This window comes from Magallana gigas, chromosome 6 (assembly GCF_963853765.1).
Source record: "Magallana gigas chromosome 6, xbMagGiga1.1, whole genome shotgun sequence".
NCBI classification, from domain to species: domain Eukaryota; kingdom Metazoa; phylum Mollusca; class Bivalvia; order Ostreida; family Ostreidae; genus Magallana; species Magallana gigas.
Window position 1 is genome coordinate 51698905 of NC_088858.1, and position 21664 is coordinate 51720568.

Sequence of the window (21664 nt, forward strand, 5' to 3'; positions counted from 1 at the left end):
CATCCCAATTTTTTTCAGACCTGCAGCTATACAACGTGGTGCCCGAGAAAGCGGGTAAAGATATCAATAACATATATATTTACATGTAATATGGTGGAAAGTGTAGGGCAATTTAGCCATAGGACAGATACTGTGTATCTGATAACTTTGGTTTTAAATATGCAAATGAAATGCATACACTAGCGTTTTACCGATTTAATACATTTTTATACCTCGGTAGATTGCTAGTAAACCTTATTTATGTACATTAATTTGTAAACAATGAACAGATTGTGCCCTAAGTCTCTAAGTGCAGTAAAACAGGGAAGTTGAATAAGTGGGGACCCTTCCCCAATTGTTTTTCTGAAGATCTCATTTAGGACACTGATGAAAAATATAGTAAAATTACTTTATCACCGTTTAAAAAAAATTCTTATATTTTCAAATCAAGATCAACTGCAACAAAAATGTTTAGGCTACGTAAATGTATGTATCATTCATTTTATATTATACATTTTCATCCTTGCCAGCTCCTTTAAGATCTAGATCCAGCCATGCAGTTGATTTTTATTTCAATCTTAAAGAATTAGTTTTGAAAGCAATTAAGACTGAAAATTTCCGAGACAGTTTATACAAAAATGAAAAATGAAGTATGATTCCAATCTTTAACATATCAAGTACATGTTTGTATCATATTAAGTGTATTAAGTGTTAATTCCTGCTGTTGTGCGGAATGTCATCGAGTATAAAATACATACACTTGTAATACTCCTGAAATTACATAGACGTATATTTAAAAGTGTAAACCATCTAGGTTTTATTTATTTGATCATATTAGACACACAACCCACAACTTTAGACAAAAAATAAAATGTTTTCAAACTAAAAACCTAGCTTAAACGTAAAAAAGCCAATAAACGACGACTTTTATAAGTGGAGAGTACGAACCCTTCCTTATTTAGACGCATCAGCTGTCACACGTAAGACGTACATTGTAAATGACCTTAATAAATAAAACTTCCTCAGTGAATCAGTTCAGTATAATGTTTATTCTCTGACCGATGACAACAGTGTTATCTTATGATTTGATGAAGTCAAACTTCACTTTCGAAAAAAATAAGTTTGCTGAAACTGAGCATGGAAAATCAAACAATGATGAATACGACGCAAACCTTGGTTAACATTACGGATTTCAACTTTACTGGTTCTGGAATCGGTGACGACAACTACACAAACGAAGATGGAGAAGGTGCATATAGTTACGAGACTTACGAATATTATGCAGATTTTTACGCGAAGAAATACGAGTATATTGGTGAATGGGAAATCGCCATCCGGGGGTACGTCACGTTTTTTATAGCGCTTGCCACCATTCTCTCTAACATAGTCTTAGTTTCTGTGTTCGTCTTCAGAAGCTCGCGTACTTCCACAACCATTGTGTTGACGTCACTAGCCATCTCCGATTCCATAATATGCCTCACACGTCTGCCTGAAGCAGTTTATTTCAATATGGCAGGAAACTACAAGAATCTTTACATAACGTACCCATGGTGCATTGCAACGCATGTCTTGTATGTGATATACCAAGTTTTTAGGATGACGTCTAACTGGCTAACTGCCTTACTTGGCGTACAACGACTTGTAGCCATAGCTCTCCCTTTTAAACACGGTAAACTGTTCAATTCTCGGGCAAGCTGTGTTGAAATCGCTGTCATTGTTGCTGTGTCCGTGCTGCTCAATCTTTATGAAGCTCTAGGAATCTACATTTCAGAGCTTCCGATATATAAAACTTGGTACTACAACGAAACACTCCCCTCGAGTTGTACAAGAGAAGTTTCACTAGGGTTAGTTAGTGCCTTCGGAGATCCAACGAAATCAAATACTTTATTTTTCATATTTTCTGGCCTTTTGTACCGGGTACTTCCAGTTTTTATCCTTATCTTTACCACAGTGATGCTTGCTTACTTTTTGTACAAAAGACAAAAAATGAGAACCTCGAATACTGAGGAGAAGAAGAAGCAGATTCAAAGAATGACAATCCTCATCTTCCTTATTCTTGTCGTCTTTCTAATTGCCGAAATACAAGATGGAATCGCATATTTCATCTATGCAGCTGAGCTTTCACAGGACAAAAAGAGACAGATTCTGTCCAAAGAAGACGATATTAGGTGGGATACGATTTCATCAATGCTTTCTTTGATAAGCTACGCATGCAACTTTTGGATTTTCTTCCTAATGAGTCAGCAATTTCGATCGGCACTTCTGGACATTTTTAAGTCAGGGTTTCGAAAAGCCCATATCTACTTTAATTTGGATGAATCTGACGAGGAAAGCGTTTCGAACACTCCAAACACGAGTTTAACAAGCAAGAACGAGAAAAGTACGTTCGTATGATGAAACATTTTACCAGAAGCTTGCGTATGCTTTTACATGGGACATAAAAACGGTTTGAAATTATAGAGATATGTTGATAAATATTTTTTTAAAATTATTTTTATCACGGTCTGAATCCCGATAAAGTTGGTTTTTCTTTTTGACAAATTCCATTTATTCGCATGAAAAGGTAATGCATATACATGTAGATAATTGAAAAATGTCAGAAAATTGGTTTGTAAAGGTGCGGTCACATGATGCGACTTTCCATCAGATATTAAATCGACTTGCTCAGGTAAGTCGATTGGAGTAGATTGTTGAGGTGGTCACACGATACGATTTAACGATGGATTTTCGATTTATAAAACATATTCAATAATTTTGCTGTAAGGTAAAAAGTCATTGTGACGTCACGATTCTCACCAGAGATTCGATTGACAATCGGACGCATTACACATTTCCAATCGACTTCAGACTTTGCTTTCGACTTTCGACTTGAGTGGTCACACGGTACGATTTTTAGTCGGAAGCTTATCGGATGAGAAAATCTGATGGGAAATTTGGTAGAAAATCGTATTGTCTGACCGCACCTTAATTATGTGTTTTCAATGATTAATTGATTTTGAATGCCTGTTTATTTTTATTCAACATTACTGTGTGAAGTCCACGTTTTAACTTGAAATATTAACATTTTATTCTGAACAAGGAATTTCAAAACAATGTACCCATCAATGTAGACCGTTGTTTCCTTTTTAAAGAAATGACTGGGCACATGTACAGGTTCAAAAAATTACTTGAAAAACTGAATCGATGATGAAACGATAGGTATGAAAAGAAAATATGTACGGATAAATCTGTTTCACCTTTTATCACAAGTGGTTTATCTGGATACACCTAAGAATTAGATGATTAAAACTCTGACGGTTTTGAGGGACATGAATCAGATTTATTCATGTAGCTCAAAAGAATTATACCAGTAGTTTAAAACAACACACTGGACAGAAGAAATTGAAAATTATATGTGAACATAAAAATACACAAGTAAGAGCCTTCAATAAAAAGCTTGCCTGACTAAACAGAATTATTCAATGGAAGTATGCATGGATCGATGAGGCTATCTTTTAAAAAATGAATTTTGATTTTCGCTGCTGATCATAAATTCATAAACGGAAAGTTTATTACTTAAGAAGAAATGTCAGTCTTTTTCTTTGATCTAGTGCATGACAACATTTGAAATTAAATAATTTCATTTCAATTTGAAATGTACATGCGTGAATCATTCAAATACTTTCATGTAAGCTTAAAGGCGAAGATAAAACAATCAAATTTAATATTGTTATACTAAGAAACATTAAGAAATTAGGAACGGATATTCAAGCACGTATTATCTTCATTCAAAAAATCTTCACAAGCAATTAAAAAACCGGGGGGGGGGGGTCTCAAAATCATGAAGGAAATCCTAATCCTAATCCGGGGGCGGGGGCTGAAGGGGGCGGGTAGTTTTCATTGTAATTTCAGTTCAAATCAATTAAGATCCACATTTTTCAGTGTCATATATTACATGCGCTGACAGAAGTGGAGGGTAGGGGGCACCCATGGCATGTCCATTTTTTTATTAAGTCAAGTTCAGAAAAGTGTCTGCTGCGAAAAAAGTGAGAGAGGACCCCCCCCCCCCCCCCCCCCCCCCCGGCCGATGCTGCGTGCCTGTGATATGTACACATATGATCCCCATTTGAACTAGTCAACTATTCGGCGAGCAAAAATTGTGGATGAGACAAACTATTGCGCGATGCCCTGCATGACCATTCACGCAGTAGTTGAGATCTCTGATGGTTTGAATGAACTCATCCACCGGCATAGATCCATTTGGAGGACTTGAGTTGCAATTGTTTAAAGTACTTTCCGGACGACACTTGAGTTACACCCTTTTCAAGATGAATGAACTTGCCCAATTGGTCGAAATTTAGGCCACGTCCTGCTTCGGCGAATTTGTTCCTACAGTAAATATTCCAGCTACATGAATACATATTTGTTTGAAATCAGGAAACACCATGCACATACACATGTGCATGGTGAACAGCCCTTTTACTTGAAAACTCGCGCTTATTGTTGTTTATTGCATCTTAAATACCATTTTCATTAATTTGTAAAATGTAAATGTTTACATATTAAGCATGCATTGGTTTATCTTTTTATGAAAAATCTTGATATTGCTTGCTCCCAGTGCCTGCATTGTTTCGGAGAATGCAACGTTCAAACAAATTTTTAAAGGTCTTTTTTCACATTAGGCAATAATCCCGGTTTTTTGCAACTCCCTCTTTATTGTAATAAAAAAACCCTGTTACAATCTATAAATACATATGTTCTTCAAAACTTCCCTTGATATTGAACACTGAAGTTAGTTGATATTGGTACAAAGAGGAAAAGATAAGCTACAAATATTTATAGTATTGGAGAGGTGTGCTTTATTCTTAAATGCATAACAGAACTGGTTAAAAGAGACCATTGACTTAAGCTAAATATGGTTTGGAGTAAAGTGGGATGATAATAATAGAATACATGACCGGAAAGGTTTAAAGAGCTTGTTGTTTAACAGCTGCAATTTCCCGGATGATGTTACAAGATACAAATAATCTAATATTTGGAATATTTAATATAATGCTAATAAATGTGAGTAATGAATAAGATATTTAAAAATATTTATCGAAATTCTTTTGGTCCGTTTTTTCATGTTTATATCAAATTCTACTAAATAAAGTGAGCTATTCACTATTTATCTTCTATGGATTCTTTTGATCCGGTTTTCCCATGTTTATTTTGAATTCTACTTTTGAATAAAGTGAGCTATTCATTATTAATTTTATAAGAATTCTTTTTTAGTTCATTCTCTGTTAGTATTGATATTATGTCAATTTTTAAATAATTGAGAAATGCTGTTCAGGTTTTGCCTCCTTGGCTCTAAAAATCTTTTCTGTCTGATCTTTTTGTTGTCAACGAATGCGTGAGCCCACTACGAACATGCCGACCATGCTTTGGGGTCAACATCTTCTTGAAATACAGATAATCTTGCCACATTACAAAACAAACTGAGGCCGTTTACCGTCCGCATCACACAGTAAAAATTAACTAAATGTAATATTCAATATAGTTAAAAGCGTTTATATCCTGAAACTTGGAAGTAACTTATTTGTAACTTATGTAGCTTTATGAAAATTCCCCTCCCTACACACATTAACAACATTCACTAATATATATTTAGCTTTCAGATAAACGGTTATAAATTTCAACAATTCATATGATATTTGTAAAATGGTTTTCAACTAAAATGTTGAGCAATATGGATTGGATCAATAAATGATTTTTTGATTGGGTTTAGACGGAAAGGCCAGCTATCATACGTGACGGCTCTACGGCAATCTAAGGCGGTGACGATGTTTACTTATTTTTGGGGGACGTGTACTTTTCACTACGGAAGAAATAACGCCAGATGCTTTTGGAAGAAATGGGTTAATTTTGCAGTGATGACGTTTGTTGGTTATAATTGGATCGGTATTTGCATATATTAAAGCAATATTAACTTTATTGGCTATTGGAGGGCAAAGAAATGTTGCGTATCATTATTTGTTGGGTGAGTGCTATTTATACGCTCATACGTTAAACAAATAATCTATTTGGATCAAAGGAAGTCTTCATCAATTTTTTAAAAGAAAATATAGCACAACTAATTGTGATCTGTATTCAACCAGAACCAATGAATTAACATTACCTGTTCTTTACTTTTACTAACTCGAGTGTTGTGTTATTGTGCTTTGGACGTTCTAATTAAAAATCATAATCGTAATAGTCCATTTTTATTTCATAAACCTTGTATTCAATGTTTAAGTATTCAAACGGACTATTCTTACACAATATATGATAAGTTTTATAAAATTCTGTGTTTAACTACATGTACATATGTATTTATATTTTTACATCTATCTTTTAATCAATAATCAAAGACTGAAATTTTATAAATGTGTATATATTTGAAGGTTACCATTTTACAACAGCTAAGGTGAAGTCTGATGTCGTCAATGCAAGTCTGTGGAATTTGTTCTTTCAATGTTGCTAAAGTTTCGATCGAGCAAGAAATCATCCCTCAAAATCAACACACAAATACAAAGAAGACATCAGAGAAAAGATAATTTTTTTTAATAAATCCTCGAATCTAATTTCACTTTGAACTGCAAAACGAAGCTTCTTAAAGCAGTTTACAAAATCCAATGCTAGACACTGTTCCATCCAATCATTACCATTTTTTCTCCGTCAGAGTAATCTTTCGGACAGTGTATGCACTGGGAATATCTTATTTGGACAGCTATGTTCCACTGGATTGTGTCGATTTATTTCTAGTCCAGAATGCTTAAATTACATTTGTTTACCATAAAAATAGATAAAAAAAAATACGTAGTGGGTGTAATTATAACAGCACATCTGATAAGTATATAAAAATCATTACGCATGATTTGAAATTTTAACCTCCTTCCATAAATATTGATTCTAATATGACATTGCTAAAAATCAACTTTATTTTGTTAACGCTTTGCATGATTGCTATTCATATTTTCTATAACTGAGCATTCAATTTTTTCATGTTATGTTGAATTTTGTTTTAATTGTATGCTTAAGGGTTTTCTTTCAAAAACTTTTTTTCGGTTAAATTCCCAGAATTGTGTCATTTTTCTGTTCTAAATAAAAAGATATTTCTGCAAATATTTTGGAAGAAACCTCTTTGCAATGCTATTATCTTCCTTTGATTGTTTTATATTACTTTGAAGCAGAATGTTACCAAATGTTATTTACACTGCAACTTAAAAAAAACTGATGCATATTCATTAGAGAAATGTCTAATCATGGAAATCGGGCCACCATGATAGGACCAATCAACATTTGCATGGTCTTAGGTTCAAATGTATTTTAAAAGGGGCTTTAATTGTGTTTGGTTTTGTATGATAGATTATTTGATATTTGATATATTTGTATATTCATTTGATTTTATCTATCTTTCATTTGTAATTTTGTTTGTTTAAAGTGTCCTTGTTTATTATTTTGAAAAGAGTCCGATATATTTAGTAGCTGAACAGCATGTCAATTTGTTTTTAACTGTATCTCAAAACAAATATTCATTTAGTTTTTGCATTCAGGAAAAAATGCTAAGACCGACAGATAGACAGACACACAGAGAAATATGATGACATAAAGGCATTAAACATACCATCTTTGCAGTTATACAAATATATTTGTTTCAACACTACTACCGTGATCATATAATATAGACGTTTAAGTCTAATTAAGGTCTTCCGTTTCCAACGGAAGACCTTACTATTATTCTGAAAATTTTTCAAATTTCTTATTATTTTTTTTTTCTTCTAGACGCCAACTTTGATCCTTAATATCTCGCTCGTTTGTTCACCGATTGTTTTGAAATTTTCAGGACTGATAACATGCCGCGTGATGTTGTCGTTGCATATTTTAGTTGAGGAAAATCCCCATCCGGTTTTGAGTTATTCCCCTTTTAGTAAAATTTAACGACTTCTTTTGTCCAGGGGGGTTTAGCTATAACGATGACTGGCAGAGTCTCAAAGATGGGCTGGTTTGGAAGCTAATACATTGAATTTGTGCGAGATATATTTTATTTATTATTTAAATGCAAATGAAAGGGGTGGTATAGATGTTGAAACAAAGGTAAGAAAAAAATTCAAAAAAATTCGCGTATTTTCCGTGTTAGTTTTTTACCTGATAAAAATTTGTTATAACATGTATTTTAAAAGATCTTGGTCTTACCAAGACCTTTCATTCGGTATACAGAAAAAGGGGCTGGCCCCTATAATTAGGGAGTTAGATGCGTCAAAAGTTTCTTGTCAATAACTTGTAAAGGAATAAGAATTTCTAAAGCATTATTGAAGCAAAGTTGTAAAGAAATTAATTTTGAATCCTTCCGTGGTATTCAATTTAATGTTTTCGTAATTTATAGCCAGTATTTGCAGAAACAATTGTTGTCAGTTCGGTCCATTTTTGTGGGGGTGTGCACGTTTAGGAGGTTATGAAAGGGCTTTTTGTAATGCTCTAACTGATACATGCAGCGCGCAAAAATAATTCTACATAAAGTTCCCAAATGTTTTTATTCATATGTACATATTCATTTCAAAAAGATGAACCTCTTTGACCTTATTTTTGTTGTTTGTTTCATAACTGTGCCCCTTTCTATATTTAGATGCATTACGAGACTCAGGTAACCGATCGATAGAAGAGTCGCTAGCTGTATTCAGGCCGTCGCCTTGACGACAGTGCATATGCTTGTAGAGCTGGACGTACACATGTTTAACGCCCCACTGTGTTACTGTAACAGAGACATTTTGAATTGTTTCAGTACTGGGAGATGTGTTAATAAAATGGTTCGAATGCATGGTAATTAAACTCAACTTTTCTACAGTACGTATACACGGCCGTCATATAAAGCACAATGTGTATTACTGACATGACAAATGTACGCTGGCAATTTAAACGAACGCGGGATTGCTCCCGATAGAACATTTCTTTTAAAGCAAAACAAAATACTGATTTCCGATGGATATAATATTATCATCGTGGAGATGATTTTAAAAAGTGAACTTTATATTCGTATACGATAATATTTGAATCCAAACCCGCTATTTTTAAGTAACGGTTATTAGGGATATTAATTATGACTTGCCCCGCGTTTCACGTTTTTTACTTGCAATGCATCTACAAACGAAAATACCAAACAACCTTCGGCAGCAATTTATAAATTATTTATTACATACTAGTATACAATATTAAAGAGATAATTAACTAAATTGTGCTTTATAATTGTACTCGCTATCTTCCGTGGAAATAATGGCATGGAAAAAATGTTGTTCAATGTTCATCAAAAACGATGTAGCCTTAGCAATCGAAAATAATTAACAAACTGTATATTGATAGATTGACACATTAACAAACATTCAGACCCGCAATGTATTTTTTGCAAATTCTATAAAATGTAGACTCAATAAGTGAATTTTTCCGTTTGGGGTATTTTGAATCACATGTGTACGCTATGTGTACATGTACATATAGATTAATAGCCATATAGATAAACACTTTCAGTGTTGAATTTATAAAAGATATTTTGTATTTGCAAAGCAATGCAATGCAAGGGCTATTAAATTCGAACAATGTACATACGGTAGGGATCGAACTGATACTGGTTCTGCTTGTTCTACAAACAGCGAATGAAATGCGAAGTATTAGGGTGTCATTTTTTAAACAAAGAAGTATTGCTCTCTTAAAACCTTGCATTACTAAACAAAGTATTTCATCGGAAGCATTATTAGTTACCTTAGCTGCATATATGTAGCTCTCCGTCTGGAAAAATTGAGTACCATCCGAAATTTTTCATACAAGGGCTATACAGACATTAACTTAGAATTTGCCGCTGTTCATAAATTCATTAAAAGACGCGCAGATTCAAGTGGTTATATGTCGTTTGATATGGGATTTATGATGTCTATTTATATTATTTTAATTAAGGACAGACGAGACGTTCCTCAATTTTATATAATTTTCCTTGATATTTCATTCCTTATTTATTAACATTTAAACCTGTTAATTAAAAAAAATTTAGAGTACATTACCAGGCTCGTTTTGGAGCTAGAATATTTCGAACTTTCCTTAAAATAGCACGCAAAATGCATTTGAATGCTAATAAGTAAAGTCATACTATATATTTTAATTTGAACACTTTATATTCAAACCAAAAAAATCATATTACATAAAGATTTAATTATGAAATAACAAAGTGGAAATCTTCACATTGTGGAGATAAGAAAAAATGGAAGATACATGAAGGTCGCGTCTGACCTTAATATTATACAATCAATAGCTTTCCAAAAAGCTTGCCTGACTACCCAAATTCAATGGAAGCATGCATGTATCAATTAGGCTATCTTAAAAGAAATGAAATTTAATTTTCGCTGCGGATCATAAATTATTAAACTGAACGTGCAGAGTTTAGAAGCAATTTCAATCTTTTTCTTCGATCGAGTGCATGTACCTGTACATCACTGGAAATTAAATCATTTCATTATTTTAAATCATTTTAGGAATGTACATGTATCCAGAGGCGGATCCAGCAATTTGAAAAAAAGGGGGGGGGGGAGGGGGTTCCATTTGATAAAAACCAATATGTGCAAAATTCATCATTTGTCAATAAACAAGGACTTTTTGAACGTTTTCCGTGCGTATACAACTGTATTTAATAAACATTTATCTCATCACTATTTAATTCACATCTATTTCAACAGCAGAGTGCACTGCATTATTAAGCGTTTTGCCGTTTAGGTTTAGGTAAGGAAGATTTGCATAATATCTAACCTAAAAAAACTCAAGTCTCCAGCAATGAGAAAGTGCGTCTATGTTTGATAGAAAAGAAACACTAAGAAACAAAAAATAACAAAAAAGAATATTTACGACAAACTATTATAAAAATTGATATTTTAGTAATTTTTTTTATGTCTTTGATATTTATAAATTCTGAACTGTTTATCGATTTTGATGTTTTAAATAAAGGTCTAAATGATAGGATATGACAAAAGAATGGGAATAATTTATCTGCTGAATAAATGATGCGTGTGTAATACAATGGTAAAAGCTATTGTCGTCCCAGGGAACTTGATGTGACCTCTGTAATGGGTGCGCTACATCATCTGGCACTAGTACAAATGCGATCATATTTAGAAAAGTTTTGGAAAGGTGGGCATTTTAAATAAAAGTAAATATTCCAATTATATGAATTTATATTTGTTTTAACTAATCCAAACTGATGATTCTTTGTTAATGATGATAATCCAACACAAACTATTACTTACATTGTACTACTTAGACAATGTGTATCATCTTGTTGCAATGACACCTCCCCCTTTTTTTTGACCTTTCAAATATGGCAATCTATTTTTAAATCAGGATTACACACGTGCAATGTGAAAAGCCCTTTTAATTGAACACTCTTGCTCATTGATGCTTATTACATCCCATATAACGTTTTCATCAATTATGAATATAAATGTTGACACATTAAAGATGCATCGTCAGGCAATTATTAATTCAAGCTTGTGGGTGCCCCCCCCCCCCCACCACTTTTTCTCACAGCAACTATTTTTTTAAAAATTTACTTTAAAAAAATTGAATTATCAAGGATGTAAAAAATTTATATAAAAATAAGGAAATTAGGATTGAAATTGAAGTTATATACATACTACGCCCCCCCCCCCCCCCCCGCCACCCCCCCCCCCCCGCCCCCCCGATTAGGATTTTGAAGATTTTGGGAAAGTCTTTTTTTTTTTTTTTTTTTTTTTTTGGCTTGTCAAGATTTTTTGGATGAGTCTGGCCACCCCCCCCCCCCCCCACTTTCAAAAAGGATGCTACGTGCCTGCATAAAGATTACAATATTCAAGGGCCTTCCGTCATTTTCAAGCCATGATAAACATGATAAAAAGGACTCTCAAAATAAGAAAATAGACGCAAAGTAAACTGCATTCACGGCATATGTTCACATTGTATGATGTGTCTCAAAATTCCTATTTTGGACTCGTCCACTATAACTACGAAAAATTTAATGAATGAGACATTCTGATTTTGGCGCGGAGTCTTGTAAATGAAATTTCCATTGATCTGAATGGATTTTTCCGTGAGGGTCGGGGTAGGTATAAAAACAAATTTAATCGTTCAAAGTTTTGAATTGTTAACAACGATATATAAGATCGAATGTTTTAGAACGATTTATAAATCCAAAATACAGTCATTTTTAATCGGTTGACGCGTGAGCATATGTATTAAGTAGGCGGGCATCCTTACACCCTATTAATTGAAGACAAATGAAATCGCGTCCAGCAGAACTCCCTGGCATTTTAGTGTATGTTATTATGAATTTATGATTTTGTTTGTTAATAACAATTCAACATCAATTATTAATTAACAATGTACACTCTAGTACGCTAATACACAATTTTGTTGCGATGACCCCCCCCCCCCCCCCCCCCGGCCATTATACCTATTTTTAAATCAGGATTACACACGTGCTTGCATGTGCAGAAGACAATCTGGAACTTAACTGATAACTATATCATCTCTTTGGAAATTTATTTCTCCGTAAGCAAATACGTATAGTAACTGATACATGCAATTGTGAGAACCATAGAGGAATGCATGATCTGCGCATAATAACTAACTGCTTGATACAATATTTCTTTTTTCCAACATGTTTTAAGTCAATGATAATATGAAAATATATGCTTGACTTCATATCGGAAATTACTCATTTTCTTTATTCCCCTTTTCAATTAACAAAACAAACCAACGGACCAAATTGATCCAGATAAATATAATTATCAAAAATAAACCTAAAAAACAAACTACACTTTCATCCTTCACCCACAATATTGCCTTTTCGATATTTGTCATCGTGGTAGATCCGTGTAACAATCTATTAAGTAGGTGCTTGCACGACATAGAACCGGCCCTTGCTGATCAACGTTTTCATGAACGCATATAAAGGAAAAAAATATTTAGATTTTTTCTTGGATTTATTTTGATGTAAATAAAAAAGTGAAGAAATTAGTTCTCAGTCTCACTTTATGCTTGTTTGTTAGCGGTTAATCTAAGTTCATTTTGTATATCCTTTTGTAATTTAAAAATATGCGATGTAAATCTTTTTTCCATGCAATATTTCGTATAAAACAACGAAGAGTAGTATCTTGAAACTTCATTCAAAATTTTATTAGACCTTTAAATTGTAAAATGCTAACATTGAAAATTGTGCCCGATTTCTTTTTTTTTTTAAGGTAAAACTTTATTGATTAAAAAAAACTGATTCTTTGAGACAAAATAAATTGACATAATCAGTTTGACATTCTCTAAGTGCAGGTCTGTAGCTCTTAGTCTGAAAGAGAATCGGATGGACGACCTAGGACCCAGATCGTCCATCCAAATTTCTTGAATATTGCCATTTCTTTCGTACGCGGACGCATGTTGGCCGAATACTCACCGAGACTAAATGGTTCGTATTTTAAGTTTTAACTGCGTTTAAAGGTAATATTGGAATTCCGATAATTTTGAAAATGATTAATTAAATAAAAATGGTTAAAATTACCGTTAAATTACCGGCATCGGTCTTCCCCATGCGCGAATCTAGAAGAGTAGGGTGAGGGTTCCAGACCCCACCCCAACCCCCGCAAAATTTCTTTCCATTACATGTACAATATAAAATTACAAAAATATGCCTCGGACATCCCCAGGCAAACTCAAATAACCGTCAGACACTCAACCCCCACCCCAGGAAAATTTTTCTTATCCGCGCATGCCCCCTCCCCCCCCCCCCCCTCAAAAAACAAAATTATTCTTCAGAACCCCTGTAAAATTTCCAGGATCTCCGCATACATTCTTAAAGATTCATTGGCCCTTGCTTTTGATAAAAAATGCAAGTAAAATGTTTGGTCTTTTTACGTTCATACCGGGCATACCCACTGTGTGATTATAATCGTCGTCCATATTCTGTGTATATTGAGTCAATTATGATGATTAGATAAGTTTCTCAAAATAAAATGCACATGCAAAAAAAACAACATGCGGCGAATCAAACTTCAGACAACTTTTAAAGATCTGTATTTGCTTATATACATGTACTTTGTTTCTTTTACACAGTGTTTATACATCTAATATTGCACCATGGTCACAATTTTTGTATTACGTCACAAGTATGACGCAGCTACGACGGAAGACCTAATCGTTGCTTGCAACGAGCTCGTCTCTAGTTTGTCTATCTTCTTCTTTATTTTAAACATACATAAACATTTCCCAACATTAAACACAATCATTTTAGATCTTAAACTTTTCAATTCAACATTCAAATTTGAATGTAAACAAAAGCTTTGTTTACATAGAGAAAAGAATGGTAAGACCTGTAACTCGCTTATAACTCAACGAATGACACTAAAATTTTGGACGCATATATATAAATGCCTTACTGAAGTATTGTTGAATTTTAGAAAAAATTATATTTGACAAAAATCGTGACAATGCCCCAATTTAAACGATACGAAACAAAACACATTTAAATTTCCAAACGTTATATTTATAAATTAAGATTTCAAATATACATAAGGACGGAATGACGTTATTAGAAATTTAAATTAAATCAAACAATAAAAAAGAAGCCTTAAATAAATGAAATCTCATTGCTTTCTCTTATAAAAGAGCTGTTTCTGATTTGCTGCCGCATACGAGTGACAACAGTTTTATCTTTATTAAAATTTACGTCTTTTGTCCAACGGAGCACAGTAACGTTCTAAAGATGACGTCAAGATGACGCACGCACAGTTAATAAAAATACCTAATCTTGTAGCACGCTCAGAATCTAGTTTTACCTTACAATTCAAAACAAAACAAAACCACTTGAAATATTGATAGGTTACATTCGTTAAAAAAATCATCAGTAAGTTTTTCGAATTTTTCAAACCTTTTTTGCGTATATATACTTGTTTACAATAAGGATATCACTGAACGTCTGATGACTTTACTTATTCTTTAAACAAATATTTACAGATACTTTGTTTTTCTTTGGGCTGTTTGATGTCCAAAATACAGTTACCAGAACACCCACTTTTTCCCGAGTTCAATCCATAATGTTGCTAATTCTCGTTGCGTCGTGGCGACCGACGACGTGGTCGTTTTAATTAATTTTTAACTGGACTATCTTTCTTTAAAAACAATTTCTATTTAAGAAAACTATATACCCTATTATTATTATTAGTAGTATTATCATCATTATTATGTACATACAATATCATGGCAAAACTTAATCTGAGGTTTAAATTTTTTTGTTTTACGCCCAATTGATAGAATATTACGCAGTGTGGCCAGTGCGTTTCCTATTTTAAGACGGCCACAGACAAGTTTAATATATTATTCGTTTGAATTTACGCGTTTTTTGTATTTTTTTTGTTTGAAAAGATTTTGTTTGATATTGGGAGGGAAACCCCGCTAATGCCCGATACATATACTAGCTAAACAGCATGTCAGTCTGTTTCAATTGTATATCAAAACAAATATTCATTTAGTTTTTGCACTCAGGTTGATAAATAAACATTCAAAAAAATATAATGACAAAACGAAATAAAAGACCACCAATTTTGGAGTTATACGAATAGAAATTTTCCAAAACATTACTCCCGGCACAACAGATATAGACCTATAAGTTAGATGTTAACTATCTGAGTTTATTTTACAAGACCTCATATCCGTCAGATTTCTTGATAATGCTAGATTAAAGCTGAACACCGCTCGTAAATAGGCACTGTCCGCCATATTTCTCTTTCAGATGATTATTGTTGGAGATTTTAATTTGGTATTAGATACAAGTCAAGATTATTATAATTACTTACATGTTAATAATCCGAAAGCGAGGGAAATGGTCTTAGAGCATATGATGTCTTACAGTTTAGTAGATATATATAGAGAATTTCATCCATATGACAAGAGGTATACTTGGAGAAAACCTACACCTCTGAAACAAGCACGTCTAGACTTTTTTCTTATTTCAGCTTCACTTATAAAAGAAGTTAGAAATAGTGATATCATGATAAGCTATAGATCAGATCATTCTCCTGTTTTTATCTCTTTAAAGTTTAATGATTTTAAACATGGTAGTGGCCTTTGGAAATTTAACAACTCCCTTTTAAAAGATTTAGAGTATGTGCAAAGTATTAACTGTCATATTAATCAAATTAAAATCCAATATGCAGTTCCAGTGTACAAAAAAGAGTCTATTCTAGATATTCCAGATTCTGAAATCCAATTTACAATTAACGACCAGCTTTTTTTGGAGACACTGTTGATGGAAATTAGATCAAAAACTATCTCATATGCAAGCTATTTAAAAAAGCAAAGGACAGAAAAGGAAAAGGGGTTACTAGAAGAGCTTTTAGAATTGGAAAAGGAATATGAAAAACATATAGATAAAATAAATGAAAAGAAAAAAGAATTAGAAAATATAAGAAACTATAAGGTCATGGGTAGTTTGGTGCGTTCACGCTCTAAATGGATAAATGAGGGAGAAAAACCAACTAATTATTTTCTAAATTTAGAAAATCGTCACTATACTAGTAAAATTATTCCAAAGATAATACTAACAGAAAATAATGAACAGATAGAAATAGTTAAACAAGAGGAGATTTTAAATGAACTGGAAAATTTTTATAAAAACTTGTATGCAAATAATTTGATGATAACAGAAAGTACAGATATTTCACTAAGTGACATTCTAAAAGATTATTCTGTCCCTAAATTATCTGACAATGAAAGAAAATCAATTGAAGGATATATAACATATAAGGAAGCTTCTTCGGTTTTAAATAGTATGTCAAACAATAAAAGTCCAGGCAGTGATGGGTTCACAGTTGAATTTTTAAAAATGTTTTGGAATAAATTAGGCTCCTTTGTTGTTAGATCTTTAAATTATGGATATAAAGTAGGAGAATTATCATCTACTCAGAAACAAGGAATTATAACTTGTATACCCAAGGAGGGAAAGAGTAAATTCTCCCTTGGTAACTGGAGACCTATCTCATTGCTCAATGTTATATACAAAATTGGGTCAGGTTGTATAGCAAGCAGGATAAAAACTGTTCTAAATAAAATTATCAGTAATGACCAAACTGGCTTCATCTCTGGAAGATATATAGGGGAAAATATTAGATTGATTTATGATCTGATGAACTATACAGAAAATAATTATATTCCAGGGGTATTAGTTATGATTGATTTTGAGAAAGCATTTGATTCTGTTGCTTGGGAATTTATACAAAATACACTCAATTATTTTAATTTTGGCCCATTTATATGTAACTGGATTAAAACTTTTCAATGTAATGTTATGTCCTGTGTGTCCCAGGCAGGCATTTTATCAAACTTTTTTAAACTTGGACGAGGCTGCAGACAAGGTGATCCAATATCGCCTTACATTTTTTTATTATGTGCGGAAATATTGTCAATTAAAATTAAAAATAATGAAGATATTACAGGAATCAAAATTAATAACACCCAATATTTAATATCACAATATGCAGATGATACATCAATAATCCTTGATGGAACTGAGAAATCATTAAGGGCAACCATGAAAGAAATAGATGACTATTATAAATTATCTGGTCTTAAAATAAACCAAGAAAAAACTCAGATTGTGTGGATAGGAAGTAAAAAATATTCTGAAGAAAAAATCTGTTCAGAAATGAATTTTCAATGGACAACTCAATTCAAACTTTTGGGCATATATTATGATGTAGATTTAGATAAAATTGTAAAACTTAATTATGACAAGAAACTTGTTAGGATAAAATCTGTAATCGAACAATGGAGCAAACGACACTTGACTCCAATTGGAAGGATAACACTGGTTAAGTCTCTTTTAATTTCACAATTAAACCACTTATTTATAGCCTTACCAAACCCTCAGAGTAAAACATTAAAAGAATTAAACAATATTCTATTCAATTTTATTTGGAATTCAAAATGTGATAAAATTAAAAGACAAGTATGTACTCAGAAGTATGAACATGGTGGGTTAAGGATGGTTGATATAAATTCCTATATTAAAGGATTAAAGTCTACTTGGATTAGGAGATTAATTAAGGATAATAATTCAAAATGGAAAACACTGCTGGAGAATTCTATTAATTTAGAAAAGCTATTAAATACAGGTTCAGATTATATTATGCAAATGCAAGAATCGTTAAAAAATGATTTTTGGAAGGAAGTTACCATAGCTTTTAAAGAAATCCAAGATAACTTAAATGTAAAATCATGGCAGGATTATTGTTGCCAGCCATTGTGGAACAATAATAAATTTAAGATAGGAAATCAGTCTTTTTTTTTATAAATCATGGTATGCTAAAGGAGTTAGATGTGTAATTGACTTGTTTGATGAACATGAAAACTTTTTAGATTTTGAAATGTTGAAAAGAAAATTTAATATTCAAATGAATTATTTAACATATATGGGAGTAAGACAAGCTGTACTTTCAGATCTAAGGAAATACAACTTCATTAGAAATGAAGTTTTCAAACCTTTTATACCATTTAATATTAAAACCTTTGTATTAACAAAAAAAGGTTCAAAGCCAATGTATGATATATTAAATCAGACAAATGTAACACCAGTGGGAAAAGAAAAATGGAGTAGACATTTTGTTTTTACAGAAAAACAATGGATTTCAATATTTCATTTACCTTTTATTATTACCTCAGACTCTAAATTTCAATGGTTGCAGTACAGAATAAACCATTATATATTAACTACAAACAGTTTTATGTATAAAATTGGTAAAGTGGATACTAATCTATGTACCTTTTGTGAAGATGCTGAGGAAACAATATATCACTTATTATGGGAATGTCCAAGGGTACAACATTTATTAGCAGAATTTGTTAGAGTTTGCAACTCTAAAGGAATTAGAATAGTCCTTGATAATAAAACTTTTATTTTTGGTGTCTTAGATGATGTGAAGTCAAAAGCGTTCAATATTGTACTCATATTGATAAAAAAATACATATACAGAAGTAGATGCCAGAAAAACCAATTAACAGTAAATGCCCTTATGAATGATTTAAAGCAGTTATATAAAGTATTCCAATTCTGTGCAAAAGAAAGAAGTGAAATGGATAAGTTCAATACAGACTGGGAAATTTGGACCCCTGTGATTAACTCACTCTAAGTGCTCTCTCTCTCTCTCTCTCTCTCTCTCTCTCTCTCTCTCTCTCTCTCTCTCTCTCTCTCTCTCTCTCTCTCTCAATAAAAAAGGTGCTCAATATGTATTTTTTTTTTCTCTCTTAGTAAACATTCATTATATATGCATTATTGATGTAATTGTTTTCGTTGCTTTCTTAAACATACTTTGTGTCCTTGAAATTTTCTGATGTATGTACGTGATGTATGTAGAAGCAGTTGGCTTACTAATAAACACTTCATCAAAAAAAAAAAAAAAAAAAAAAAAAAAAAAAAAAAAATATTTCTCTTTCAGCACCGCTCTTCCTACACCCCTATATAAGCCATAGACCTCTTAACAGTGCAAAGTATATCGCTGTAGAGGTCTCACCTGTGTGGACGTACATCTTGCCTCGCCATGTTACTCGGTCGCGATGAAATTGTCAAGTTTTACGCACTTTTTTTCAAACCAGGAGAGTACTAACATCAAATGAACACGTCATTGCATTATTTACAGACATAATATGCACATAAATAACAATTAAATGCATAAAAATCCAAAGACAACGAAAGGAACACTACACGTCGGCCACGAGTTTCAGATGTGCAATCGGGTGTAACGAAATCGAAGGGTTTATATACCAGGTACCTGTGTGACGGTGCCTATTTACGAGCGGTGTTCAGCTTTAACATCCCACATGTACAACTTCACACGAAACGTAACCTTTTTTGATGTCCTTGCACGTTGCACGGAAATTGTTTATCTCCTATGTCAACTCAATATATTTTTATTTCCGAAAAAAATTTTAAAAAAAAGATTTCAAACATATATATATATATATATATATATATATATATATATATATATATATATATATATATATAATCCAAAATGAGTGAAAGGTGATATCACACAGTATAAATAATCAAAAAAGAAAAAGAAAATGAACAGTTCCAAAGTTTCTATTCACTAGCGCTTTCTGGCCCCGCCGCCACCAAACATAGTTGAGTACAAAACTCAGCCTCAACTCTGAGAAAATACTCATCTCCCTATTCTCAGCCTCAAATCACCGCCACCAAATATTTGAGTACGTACTCAAATAAAAATTTTGAGTACGTACTCAAAATATTTGAGATAGCTAGATACCTATCTCAAGTAAATACTCAAGCAATAAAAATGGCTTCCTTCTCGAATGGCGATCATTCGTGGATCCACAGGGGAGATCCAATGACGTGGATGCCGGCAAAGACATTTCTGATGCGCTTGGCTCAATTTCAGTTTCTATTATTGATAAATTTATTTTTATTAGTTTTACTGTACTCGTACGATTCTTGTAAAAGTATTATTATTTGTGTAAATTATAAATTTTGAATGATTTTAATTGGATTTTGAAAATTTTACAATGCAAGTAAACATCAACTGATGAGACAATTTCTGAGTGTATTTATTGTTTAAGAATTAACTACCGTCGACTGCGTCCGTGTCGATGCCTTCCGACAAGCCGCAAACTTGTGGCCGCCCGTCTAGTGCCTGCATCAAAGCATCTTCCGACGCTGTTAATGAAGGGGGAGCAGGACCCCCACCTGTCTTAGGCCTTCGTATCATGTCAATTTTCTCTTTGCCTGTATCAATGCATTTTAACAATATTAATAATATTTATTTCGTTATTTATTTTTGTTTTGAACTCTACACAATAACATCTTCTTTAAATAAACTTTAGCATTTAACTTTTTATTTGCATGTATGAAGAAATTAAACATTGTTGTTTTGTTTGTTTGTTTGTTTTGTTTTTTTTGTTGTTTTTTTTTTCCTTAGTGTTGTAATTCCGTCAGTTTTACTAACACAAGATCACTTTACCGCTTATATTTTTTTCACATTTTTTATTATCCCAAAGCACTCAATTTTTCACTCCAAATATATTTTTATGAATGCATAATAAAATAGAATTAAATAGTTCTTACGGAAGATAATTCTAATAATAACAGAAACAGCAAACGGTGATTTTTTTAATCGGTTGTGGATTTGTTTTATTACAAATAAAAAATAGAATTCAAATATAGTAAAAAAGAATTAGTATCAACGGCGACAAAATTACAAGAAGCAGAAGCAGAATAAACTGAAACATGCAAAAACAACACAAGAACAACTTTTAATCAATAAATTATATACCTCGCTGTTTGATGTTGTTGAACTTCTTTTTTAGCAGTTTCATTGTCCCTGTCGTTCTTGTCTTTCTAATTTAAAAAGCCAATTTTGTTTAAACATTTTTAACGCCCAGATTAGTTATACCATTCACTGAGTTCCGTATATGGGCCACGGGCACTGGACGTTGTTGTAAATATATTGTATGTGCATGTATATATATTTTTTTATATACATGCACATACAATATATTTACATTAACTTCCAGTGCCCAAGTTACGGGCACAGATTGACAAGGCAGTATATCATTAAAACGTTTTCCAAAGCATGCATATTTTCCTTACTAATTAAAGGTAAACAAAATAGACTAA

The 21664-nt window shown here is 32.5% G+C and overlaps 1 long non-coding RNA gene across 1 annotated transcript; it reads left to right on the plus strand.

Moving 5' to 3' along the window:
• Positions 1-374: 374 nt before the first annotated feature.
• On the plus strand, positions 375-7440 carry LOC136276180 (uncharacterized). The gene is made up of 2 exons (XR_010714607.1): positions 375-5980; positions 6384-7440. It is a non-coding gene; the product is annotated as an uncharacterized lncRNA (long non-coding RNA).
• The last annotated feature ends 14224 nt before the right edge of the window (positions 7441-21664 follow it).